The sequence below is a fragment of the Gymnoscopelus microlampas genome, assembly GCF_963454915.1.
Source record: "Gymnoscopelus microlampas genome assembly, chromosome: 20".
NCBI lineage: Eukaryota > Metazoa > Chordata > Actinopteri > Myctophiformes > Myctophidae > Gymnoscopelus > Gymnoscopelus microlampas.
This window is the reverse complement of record NC_139957.1, coordinates 9,191,844-9,202,934: the sequence shown is the minus strand read 5'-3', so window position 1 is coordinate 9,202,934 and position 11,091 is coordinate 9,191,844. Positions and strand designations below refer to the sequence as shown.

General features: G+C 41.1%; 1 long non-coding RNA gene across 1 annotated transcript; it reads right to left on the bottom strand.

Annotated features, from left to right (window-relative positions):
- Positions 1–211: 211 nt before the first annotated feature.
- Positions 212–1,343, bottom strand: LOC311036701. The gene is made up of 3 exons (XR_014599884.1): positions 1,101–1,343; positions 437–499; positions 212–269 (listed from the first exon to the last, which is right to left on the bottom strand). It is a non-coding gene; the product is annotated as an uncharacterized lncRNA (long non-coding RNA).
- Positions 1,344–11,091: the final 9,748 nt, after the last annotated feature.

Here is an 11,091-nt window from a genome sequence, read left to right as displayed (position 1 = left end):
TGTGTGTGTGTGTGAGAGAGACAGACAAGACTGTCTGTGACACACACACACACACACACACACACACACACACACACACACACACACACACACACACACACACACACACACACACACACACACACACACACACACACACACACACACACACACACACACACACAGCAAATGTGAATATAGAGATGAATTACCTTCCCCAACACATGCAGATGCTCGTCCTGCTTTTGCTGCCGTCTTTCTCCTCAAAACTCTCTCCTTACCTCCCCTGTCTGAGATCATAGTAAAACATCAGATAATGTGATAAATATAATGTACAATTATGTTCACAGCCAGCATGTCTCAAACACTTTGTCTATGACACCAATCCATTGGGGTCCTAGATATTCAATTCAACATATAAACATATGGTGCAAATGTGAAGGTAGAAATTAGTTACCTTTTCCAAAAAAGACAGATGGTCTTGCATCCTTTCTCCTGCCTGCCCTTTCTTCATCTTCATCTGAAACCAAATATCAAATACTTTAGTAAACAGGATCAAAACGCTGAATGTTGTTTACATGACCTGTCCCTTAGTCGCCTAGTCTCCCTTAGATTTTGACAAATGACAGTGGATCAGAGGTGGGGGCTTCTAGTGCACCTGGCCACCCCAAACCTGATCTAAAAGTATATACTCGTCAGTAATTTGAAAATAACATCAAAGGGACTTGAAAATCATTGTTGACATAGCCTTATGATGACCCCATCAAAGGATTTGTTGTTATTTACACAACCTAACCTCTCTTCCCTTTGAAGTATGCCCCCACACCCCCCCCAAAAAAACATTAGCCAGATCTACAAGTCTACTGCCCCATAGTGAAGTCATAAGCTTCATCATAATCAAATATATCACATGCATAGATTCAGAATACATAATATTCATTCATAAAATACTTTCTACATAAGTAAAACATGATAAAAAAAAAAGACTTGTCTTTTTTTTTTACACCCACGCATCGCCATGCATTGTGAGCTTGTAGATCGGCTATATTCACTTCATCAAAATATGAAATAGCGCCATATCAATATAAAAACTATGTTGTGATGATATAAACAAGTCTTACCACTAGTAAACGATGTCCGACTCTTCGTTGGGCTTGGCTGCCAGCCAAGAGACCCGACATCGTCGCCGCTAAAACTGCTGTCTTCCCCATCGGAGGTATCGCCTGGGCGAACCCACGCTGTCGCTGCCTTCGGTCTCTCGCTCCGTCGCACCCCGGCCGGGGTATCGATCTCGGGTACTGGTGGTGGTACATCATCCGGTACCGGTGGTACGGGTACATCCTCCGGTATGTCCAGTACCTCTTTTTTCAAGTCCTCTGGTACCTTCAAGTACTCAAATATATGCGGAGGAGCCTCAGCTTGCGGCTCTAATGGCGGGGCAGCGGCTGATGATGACCGGCGCTGTACCTTCACGTCCTCCGGTACAACGAGATTAGGTCGCTGCTCTAATGGCGGGGCAGCGGGTGATGATGACCGGCGCTGTACCTTCAAGTCCTCCGGTACGACAAGCTTATCTCCCGGGGGTAATGGCAGGGGTGCTTGCGGGAGTTGGAGCGGTCGCTGGGGCGCTGTAAAGGACATGCAGTCCTCCAACGTCCGTTGACCCTGGTCCCTCTGGGGCTCTGCATGTTTGGACTTTCTGCCCCGTTTCCCTACCATCTTTCCTACAATCTCGCCTGACACTCACCTAAATCTCTCGCCAGGCTCCAGGCTCTCGGCTCCGTCCACCAGACGAGACCACCACCTCCTCCCCTCCCCTCCCCCCTCACCTAAACCTTCCGACACCCCGGGTCCACCACCTCTCCTCTCCCTCAACTGTTTTTACAACTAGTACAACTAAAATAAAGAAACTAAACTCACTAGAACTAAACTAAACTCAAAATAACTCAATTTCTCTCACTTTCTCTCTCTTTCTCTCTCGATCAGCTCTGTCTCCGTCTGTCTCCGTCGTTACTCTCTGTCTTGTGTTTGTTTGTTGAATTCTCAAGGCAGCAACTGGTACTACAGCTTGTTTTTGTATTTTTTTGGTCTGATCACATGACTTTTCCGCTCACATGACTTTTCTTTCCATGCAGCAGTAAGATATGAAGACACAGGTTGCATAAGACCACAATACATATTAAACCACAATAAAGACCATAGATCGCATTTATGCGATCTTGGCGGCCAAGCGCACTATTTATTAGATCGCATTAATGCGTAATTGGCAGGCAATGTGTTAAAAGCCAGACCAATCCGATTCCCTGTCCCTTAAGCCATTTTGTTTTAAAACAACAGGGTGTTCATCTATCTTGATGGGCATAGAGGACAAATGATATTTCTGTGCCATCAGCTGTGTACTTTGTCAGGCCCAATGGTGATGTTTATCCATTGATGTTTGTCTTGAGTTAGATAAACCATTATTAGGTTGGCACACAATTTACCTTCAAGCGGCTTACATTTCAAAGCACGTACAATTTTTTTTTCTATTGGTAATGAGTTCACCAGTAAATTAATTGCCAATTAATTTTGCAACTAGGTGCCTTTTTTTAATTAATTTGGCACAACTTCAGCCATTGAATTTGGCCTTGTGCTTGTTAGTCCGTTTGCAACCCATTGAAATTGACAAGTTCCCTGTGCCCTGTGCTTGCTGGAGACATGGTTTTGTGTTAAAATGATTAAATCATTTTCAAACATTTTCAACACGTTTCGAAAATAGTCGATCTATAAGCTCACAACATGTCACATTGTGATGCGTTGTGAGCTTGTAGAGCGTGTAGCTATTTTCAAATAGTGAAATATCTGATGTATATAGAGTTAGTGGCTAAACTGATTTTGATGCTATATCAATATATTTAGCTGGGGACCCCCTGGAACCCCCTAAAGGACCCCTGGGGGTCCTTTAGGGGGCCCCACTTTAAGAACCATTGCATTAAGGACCCTGTCTGCTGGCCTGCTTTCAAAGACAGGAGCCTGAACCAATGGGCAAATTGGGCAATACAAATTATATTATTATTCACACTGATAAATATGAAATATTGAATCTACAATTCATGCATCACTCAAGTAACTATCTGCACCTTTTCAGATCTTGACTGACAGTTCCTAACGGAGTTTCAAGACTGTATAAAAATCTTATTTTTTTATGTTGAATGAAACTCAAATTACTCAAATGTACAGTCAATTCTTCATTAGCATGATGATGACAGGAGTTATTTTTTGACTATCTTTGATGAAAGGTGCTTCAAAGCACTGTCAATATCCACCTAATTCCAAGCTTGACAATGAACTGCTCTGTTTTTAACCCATTAAGACCGGGGACACGTCTGTGTCATTTTAGATTTCTTTGGGCTATTCAAAAATAGCAGATATACAAGCTCATAGCGCGGCACCGAGTGCCGCGCTATGAGCTTGTAGATCTGCTATTTTTGAAAAATCGTGAAAAAATATTTTTTATAATTTTTTTCAAAAAACTTTTTGGATTTAGAAAACATTTTTAGAATCGACCTCAGGTCTTAAAGGGTTAAACATCACAATAAAAAACATAAATGGAATTTGACATGGCTGGGGTGGGAGGCTTTTTTTTCTCCATTTAAATGTTCAAATAAACTCACTGTGAATATTGAAAAACCCCGCTGTACCAGTCTCATCAAAGACAGACTTAGCCAATTATGTGCCCAGCACTGCTGTAGAACCATTCATATTCACACTATGAGCGTGACATGCTATTGCACTTGAAAAGGCCAGGCTCCTATCTGCGCTCAGCACATTGTTGAATGACTGCGGCTGTTTTAAGCCATTAAGACCCGGAACGCATCTGTGTCATTTTTAGATTTCTTTGGCTAGCTTGTATATCTGCAAAAAAATAATTATCGTGAAAATGTGTGCAAATCTTTGACTATATATATTTTTTAAAGCGAACATTTGTAACTCAAATCTTCTTCTACAAATGTCTCCTAAATCCTAACAGTTTTTTTTGTTTAACTTATGTTGCTATACATTTAGTGGTGAAAAACGTTTTCATGTCAAGGACCCCCAAAATGATATGTATTTGGCCACGCACCCCCATCTCAAAATATTTAGTTCCAGGGACCCCCCCAGAAGCAAAGATTTGAGTTACAAATGTTCGCTGTACAAAATATATATATTCAAAGATTTGCACAAATGTTCACAGAGTTTTTTCAAAAATAGCAGATCTACAAGCTCATAGCGCGGCACTCGGTGCCGCGCTATGAGCTTGTATATCTGCTATTTTTTAATAGCCAAAGAAATCTAAAAAATAGAGATGCTTCCCCGGTCTTAATGAGTTAACTGCCAGCCAGATAAGGAACAAGACCAACTCCACTTGCTGTTCAGTGTTTCAAAATTTGACGTTATCGGCACATCTCACCCCCCCCCAAAAAAATTATATTCCATCTTATCTGTACTTGGTTGATATTAATAAATGTAGCATTTGGAAAACGTTATCAATATTGAACTATAGCGTAATTCAGTTATCATTCCAAGCAAAGCATGTCAATGCATATTCTGTAGAGGAAAGAATTAGGCAGCATAAGACTTTGTAATTACTGTACGTACAAGGAGCTGATGTCAGGGTACTACGCCATATGGAACGTGGGAGCCGAATATGTCCCCAAGCAGAGAAAATAAATGAGAAACAAAAAAGTTAATTAATGGTGTAACTAAAATTCTCAGGTGACAGCGGTTAATAAGATTTAATTATTGTAATAAATCCCCAGGGGCTCCGGTGTTGTACACGCATGACGAGGAGTCGCTGTGATGTAATTGTGAATATGAAAGAAGTGTCGTCTTTTATTTCCTTGAGATTATAGCGGTGAGTTATAATTGTAGGCATCTTCCTCATGTAGTGACATTTTACTGATTGGTTGATTAAGACAGTTGTGATGGAAACGCAAATAGGTAATTTATACGTGCATGGACCAATTCAAGCCAATTATGTTAAGAATTGGATAGCTTAACATTTTGGTGACCATATTAATGTGTTCTCAAAAGATTGCTGTATTTAAAAAAAAAGTATTACTATTTTTATTACTTTTTTATTACTCCTGCAGATTTGATCCAAAAGTCATGCAAATCGGTACACAGTATCTCTATAGTCATGTCATCAACACGGATCTGTCCCATTTTCCAGATTCCATCCTCATTGGCTAAGGTTGGCTTCCAAAGTTTGCAGGATTGGTCCGTTTTGAACAAAATGCCTCAAATCATGAACGCACCTTGCGATTTCCGTGAAATTCCACACGCACATTCCCATTAGGCCGAGGAAGAAACGCCACCCTTTTCACATTGGCCTGTTATAGCGCCACCAGCAGGTCTAATTTAGCAAAACGCATTTTTGCAACAAAATGCCTCAAATCATGAATGCAGTGTCCGTTTGCCGTGAAAGGCCTAAGAAGAAATGGCACCCTTTTCACATTGGCCTATTTATAGCGCCACCAGGAGGCCACAATAACGTACCTGACCTGGCGGAAACACCGAAACGGTTAGATTAGACGTACCAATCTGTGTTTCATTCTCGCTGACGTTAACTGCTATGCCTGCGTTTCAGAAATTCCCTCTGGGGATCAATTAAGGCTTATCTTATCTTCATAAAACATTCCATCACCACTATTGGACTGTTCACAGAGTGCGCTTGAGAGATACAGAGAATATTTGACAGACACTGAAGCCCAGAGCCAGGAGGAGACGGAGACTGAAGGACAGTAAGTTAACCCATTAAGCCCGGGAGCGCATTTGTGCGTAACCACTTTAACCATTATTTTATACTTTTGGCTATTCAAAAATAGCAGATCTACAAGCTCATAGCGCGGCACCAAGTGCCGCGCTAAGAGCTTGTAGATCTGCTATTTTCCTTTTTTTAATCATGAAAATGTGTGCAAATCTTTGAATGTATATTATGTATAGGCTACTTTTGAAGCGAACATTTTTTTTACTCAAATCTTTTCTTCTAGGGGGGGGGTCCCTGGAACAACATTTTGGGGCGTCCTTGAAATGAAAAAAAGTTTGAGAACCACTGATATTATAGCAACATAATAAAAAAAAAAAAAAACTGTTAGGATTTAGGAGACATTTGTTGAATCCCCCAGAAGGAAAGATTTGAGTTAAAGATGTAAAGACGTTAAAAAATCTATATATGCAAAGATTTACACACATTTTTCACAATTTTTCAAAAATAGCAGATCTACAAGGTCGTAGCGCGGCACTCGGTGCCGCGCTACGAGCTTGTAGATCTGCTATTTTTGAATAGCCCAAATAAATCGGATGCGTCCCCGGTCTGAATGGGTTAACTAACCCTACATGAGGTCACACGGTCACATACAGTAACATTAGATTCATAACGTTCTCCTTCTGTTGATGTCAAATAACCGCTAAAGGCAAAAAAAAAAGTAGCATTTAGATCTATTATGGCTCCTTGGCCTCGGGGTTCAGAGATGCTATATAGGCAACATGCATGGGTGAAATAAGTACTACTGTAGTCAGGGTTGCCAGATCTGCTTATTATAATTTCCCGGCAAGATTTTATTTGAAAACTGCCGATCTACAAGCTCACAACGCGTCGCATAGCACCGCGTTGTGAGCTTGTAGATCTGCTATTTTCAAATAGCTGATGTACATGTTAAAGTGCTCATTCGCTTCATTTGGGCTGGTTTTCCTAGACCTGGTTGCTTGTTTCTCTCACAGAATCTGGCAACACTGACTGTAGCAGTGTGTGTGTGTGTGTGTGTGTGTGTGTGTGTGTATCTGTCTGTCTGCCTTTCCTTTGCGTATCTTTAGAATCATTTTACCGATTGACGTGAAGTCAACTCAGCGTTTCTCAAAAAACATCTTTAATCCACATCTCTGTATATCTGCATCTGTCTGGGTCCACAAATACCCATATGGAGTGGGCTGATGATGTCATCATTATGACGTCATACTGTAGTACTGACGTCATAGACTGGTGTCCATTAAGTACTATATGATAAAAGTTACTGGGCTAAAAGTACTCTGACAAATGTTGCAACTCTCGTGCATTCCGGACACGCATCGTACTAGTAGGCAACTATAGTGGCAGCAATTAATTCCCATTGCAATTCATTTATTCAGTTGAATATAATACTAGTTTTCATATGACCAACTTACCATGGGCAATAAATGGCTGAAAAATGACAGCAGAACAAATAATGCCAAAAATGTCTATTTCGCAAAAAAGGTAGAAGAAAACTATGACAGCAGAACAAATAATGCCAAAAACTGTCTGTTTAACAAAATAAAAAAGTAGAAGAAACATAGGACAACGTCTGGGATAATGGTTAAACTTGATATAGTACCGACTGACCTCAAATTGCCCTCAGCCATGTTTATCCTCGCCTGAAGAGAATGAAGGACTGTCGCTCTCAATTCCATACCGTGTCTGAAGTACTGGCCACATACTTGACTATAATTGCCAACAAACAGCACCTTGGACTGAATTCATTTTCCCAACTCCCTTCGAGCGCTGTCCTTTGCCCTTGTATCCTCTCAGCATCATGAACTTTCTTCTTGGTTATCAAATTCGAATGCTTTATATGTCAGGCGCTAGCCCTGTATCACACTTATTTTCCAAGGATGTTACTGTGCACGTTCTGCCCACGTACAGTTTCGATTGAGAGCTGACAAGTGAAGATAAACTCATCGCCCCATTTTCTTGTCAACATGTATTTATTACATTCACTTGTTTCCTTACTAGACGGTGTGGTTCAGACTTTCCTCTGTGCTACAGCAATCAGACTATTCAATGACAAGAAAGGGACAAGAAACTGTAGGCTGATTTTCTAGTTTGTTTGTTTTCCAGTTCAGGTTAACCCATTGAGACCTGAAGCCGATTCTACATGTCTCCTAAAGCTCAACAGTTTTCTGAAAAACGTATGTTTCTATATGAGTGGTGCTCAAACTTTTTCATGTCAAGGACCCCCAGAATTATATATATTTGACCGCGGACCCCCATCAAAATATGTTGTTCCAGGGACCCCCAGAAGCAAAGATTTGAGTTAAAAATGTTCGCTTTAAAAATATATATATTCAAAGATTTGCACACATTTTCACGATTTTTCAAAAATAGCAGATCTACAAGCTCGTAGTGTCGCGGCACTCGGTGCCGCGCTATGAGCTTGTATATCTGCTATTTTTGAATAGCCCGAAGTGTAAAATAATGCGTTTTAGCTCAAATCTAAAAGTGACACAGTTCCAGGTCTTAATGGGTTAATAACTACAGCAGATCAAAGCACACCAACGCACGCTAACTATAAATATGTAGTTTATTTTTTTTAAATCTAACTGAAGTGGATGGCATAGTCACAACTATAAGGACAACACACCTATAAGGACAACGACAGTAGTGAACACTATCGTTTGGATCACTTTCAGATCGATTTCATGAAGCATTGATAGCCAATCAAAGTCCATCAGAAGGACATCTGCATTTTGGAGGTGCACTCTATAGATGCCCTTCAACATGTGATAAGTTGGGGATGATTGGATGTTGCGTTCATGATGTATGGCACTTTTTTTGTAAGAAATAGGCCACTCCCAGTTATTTTGTTAAGCTAAATTCAGGCAAATGGTATGTAATATTAGGTATGTAATACCTAATTTGGTGGGAACATTGTGTGTGTGTGTGTGTGTGTGTGTGTGTGTGTGTTTGTGTGTGTGTGTGTGTGTGTGTGTGTGTGTGTGTGTGTGGGGGGGGGGGGGGGGGGGGGTGTGGGGTAGACTTTACTACCTACGGTTCATGAGCCATAAGCCGAAACGTAAAGTGGCCTGTTATACAGTAGCGCTGTGAGTGTGTATACTGTAGTCTTTATTGTATACGTATTATTGTATGTATTGCATTATTTATTGTCTACTATGCACTTTCTACTTTTTAATCTTCTTATCCTGCCGTGATGCCATGAATTTCTACCCCGGGCGACTAATTAAGTGTTTTCAATCAATCAATTCAACTAGGGGAAAATGGTTCAGCAATTGTAACGCCTAAGAAACCATGCTTGACAGTAGAGTGGCCCCGCTGTGAAAACTCAAGAGCCGTACCACACGGAAATCCCATCTTGACAGGTTTCAGTGTAGAGACGATTAAGTTGTAACAATGCTTCCAAATGGCAGGAACTGATTATTGCATCACACTCATTAGTTGGACTGCTCTCTGCCCACCCTGGATTAATCCGTCAATCAGAGAGTGGAGGAAGAAAGAGATGTGGGGAATCTGTGCAACTGTTGCACAGCTCTTTACTCGTGTGATGGAAGATTTATACTTAGCTGTACAGCCACGTTGAATACCACTTATTTTTGGCGAGCAACAAAGGAAAAAAAAGTTAAGAGGGATTGTCTAAAACATAATGTTCATTGTCATGCATTCCTGATAAATACATCCATTATTCATGCGCTTATAAATAGGCTATGGTTAAAAAAAGAGGTTCTTTCTGGAAACCAATATTGCGCCTTGTTGCTCTCAGTCTCAACTAAGAGTGCCTTCCATTTTAGTTGGCATAGTAATAATGCGAAACGTGCTACAAACCTGGTTTGTACAAATTGTACACCCCGAAACTTTAAACTTTCTGCTCAGAGAAATCACAGCCAGGGTTGCAAAAAAATGACAGAACTATGAAATGGGTGCAAGTACCTTTTGAAAACTGACTTGCCTGTGGGTAGTTGCAAGTTCCCACTGCCTCTGACTCTGACAGAGAGCTGGATGTAACTTCGCTAATAAGCGGAGTTGTTTACTAGCCCTGAGGAAGGCCTTATTATTCCCAGTGTGAACGAAGGACGGTTCTGGTCGCAAGCCTTGGTTCCGCGAGTACAGCACCGACCGCAAGGCTTGCGATGAAGCATATTAACCCATTGATACCTGGAACGCATCTGTGTCACTTTCGATGTCTTTGGCTATTCAAAAATAGCAGATCTACAAGCTCATAGCGCGGCACCGAGTGCCGCGCTATGAGCTTGTAGATCTGCTATTTTTGAAAAATCGTGAAAATTATTTTTTAAATATTTTTTTCCGATTTTTTTTCTAGGATTTTGAAAATGTTTAGAAGCGGCCTCAGGTCTTAATGGGTTAAACGCAGGCAAAAGGCCCAGGGGGAGGCGACGACAGGCATGCTGCCACGTCAGGCACCCATCCAAATTCCTGGCATGGAGTCAGACGGTTTAGAGAGGTGCTCTTCATGTGGTGATAAACGGTGCCAGGAAATGGAGATGCAACAGAGATTTAAAAAAAAAATAACAAAAAAATATATTCATTGAAATTCTACCTTGATCACATTCACTAGTGTGGGACACGGTATTACCGGTATAAGCCTGTTGTGTGCGCCGTTTCGCACGCCGACAGTAGCTGATCTACAAGCTCCAAACGCGCCGCATCACTATGCATTGTGAGCTTGTAGATCTGCTATTTTCAGGGTGCAAAGTAGCCTGTGTAACCCATTGAGACCTGAAGCCGATTCTACATGTCTCCTAAATCTCAACAGTTTTCCGAAAAACGTATGTTTCTATATCAGCGGTGCTCAATCTTTTTCATGTCAAGGACCCCCAAAATTATATGTATTTGGCCGCGGACCCCCATCAAAATATATTGTTCCAGGGACCCCCCAGAAGCAAAGATTTGAGTTAAAAATGTTCACTTTAGAAATATATATATTCAAAGATTTGCACACATTTTCACGAATTTTCAAAAATAGCAGATCTACAAGCTCGTAGCGCGGCACTCGCTATTTTTGAATAGCCCAAAGTGTAAAATAATGCTTTTTACCTCAAATCTAAAAATGACACAGTTCCAGGTCTCAATGGGATAAGAATGGTTTCGGTGATACTGAGGTTGACATGTTTATCACAAGACCACGAGCTCAGCAGGGAAAGCACATTGAAATAACCTTTTTCTGAACGAGCCATGCATTTCACCTGATGAACACCCGTACGTTACAAGAGGCTTAAAGGGCTTTTCACACGGCAAAGCAACATAATGCCTGCGTTCTAGCTTGGATCCGCGGGGTCACACTCGGCGGTTTTTACTTAAGTAAAAGTATCAATACTGCAATGTGG